Raw genomic sequence first — 1,703 nt, 5'->3', positions numbered from 1 at the left:
TCTCCCAAATGTACATCCTGCACGGAAAATATTTCGGCCAGGTATTTGTTCTCCTCTTCTGCATATTGCCCAGTAAATAGCAAGAGACACATGTAAGATTACTGGAGATAATCATGGAAGAAGCTGAGAAATTTGGACTGCGTTTCAAATTGAGAGAAGTTTCTATTGATCTTAAGAAAGTAGCAATCAATGCTATAAATAAAGTATTTCCTGGTTAAAATCACAGGATGTTCCTTCCACTTCTCTCAGTCTGTTTGGAGGAAGGTTCAGCAGTTAGAACTTTCTCAATTGTACAAAGAGAACACTGAAGTAAAAAGATGGATTCGACATGGAGCAGCACAGCCTCTGGTACCAACTTCCCATTTAGATGTAGTGTTTGTACGTTTGCAAGAAGATGCGCCTGACGTTCTATGAAGGAGGAGTTCCATGATTATCTTATAGACACTTGGCTGGATGATGGTGACACGTTATTTTCTCTGTAAGTGTGTTTTATTTCCTACATAAATAGATGGCGTTTAGTGCAAAAAATTAATGATTGTTTTTTATTATTAAATCATTAATTAAGCTATCCCGAGCACTCTACAGTATAGCATTTTTTCCATTAACACCTAATGTAAAGTGTAATATAGATTTTCTTGCGACGTGCATGTATTGAAGATTCTACATTCACTGATTTGTAAATTATCAAAAGAACACATTCTTTTGCTTTGCAAAAGAAATAAATTAGGTTCACCCAAAATTTTGCCATCGACTTTCCAACGTAGATTCTCCTGCAATCCTTTGAATTTTTAATGTGCTAATGATGTATTTTTACCTATTTGCAGTGACTTGTGGAATCACTTTGAAAACGATCAAGAACAAATGACTAACAATGCAAGACAGTGGCACGTCAAATTACGAAGAAAGGCATCAAGGGATCACTTAGACATACATTCTTTCATTGAATTAATGAAAGACAGGCAACGTGAAAATGAAAGATTGCGAGTACTTCTTCAAGTGGTTATCAGAAAATACACTTAGAAAGCTAAGGTAGAGACGGTTTGACGACAGGATTCACCGCCTAAAAGATAGATTTAAGAACAGTGAAATTGATGTAATTTCATATACTGATGCTGTTTCATATTATATCCACATAGAAACTTGATATGCTACAAGTATTTCGGGTGTGATAATAAAATTTATGTTCTAAGATATTTGAATTTAATTTGTCTGAAATAGAAGAGACGTTGCAGTTGAGAATAAGATAAATCCCTCTTTGTTACAGAAACAGAGTGAAAATTCCCTTGTATGTTATAAGGTCAAGCAGGAAAAGGCCAAACGGGAATTCCCCTTCCGCCTTAAGATAACATCCTTATCGGTTGTATGGCAAAATGTTTTGAGGGCATAAGGCGAAACGGAAAAAGGCCAAACGGGCATAAATTAGTATACTAAAATATATTATAAAAAAGCGATAGAAAGATTCAGAGAACATACATAGACATACAAAGTTTGATTTATAATCTGAGTTGGTAGTTTCCATTTTTATTTATTTATTTTTTTTTTTTTAACTTTGTAAAGTTTCGTGTTTCCCATCGCTAGATTTGCTATCGGTACGATTTTTCTAACATTGACCCATCTTCTTTTATTTCACCAAAGATAATTTGGGATTTTAGCTTTAGTGAAAATGGCAAAACTGCTCTTGTAGAGCAACCTGTAAAAAAAAG

At 34.4% G+C, this 1,703-nt stretch overlaps 1 long non-coding RNA gene across 1 annotated transcript; it reads left to right on the top strand.

The window, feature by feature from the left end:
* Positions 1–235: 235 nt before the first annotated feature.
* On the top strand, positions 236–1,020 carry LOC145682714 (uncharacterized). The gene is made up of 2 exons (XR_014130950.1): positions 236–478; positions 825–1,020. It is a non-coding gene; the product is annotated as an uncharacterized LOC145682714 (long non-coding RNA).
* Positions 1,021–1,703: the final 683 nt, after the last annotated feature.

This window comes from Thermobia domestica, chromosome 1, assembly GCF_964235325.1.
Source record: "Thermobia domestica chromosome 1, izTheDome1.hap1.1, whole genome shotgun sequence".
Lineage (NCBI taxonomy): Eukaryota > Metazoa > Arthropoda > Insecta > Zygentoma > Lepismatidae > Thermobia > Thermobia domestica.
The sequence above is the reverse complement of the archived record's forward strand: the minus strand, read 5'-3'. Positions and strand labels throughout refer to the sequence as shown.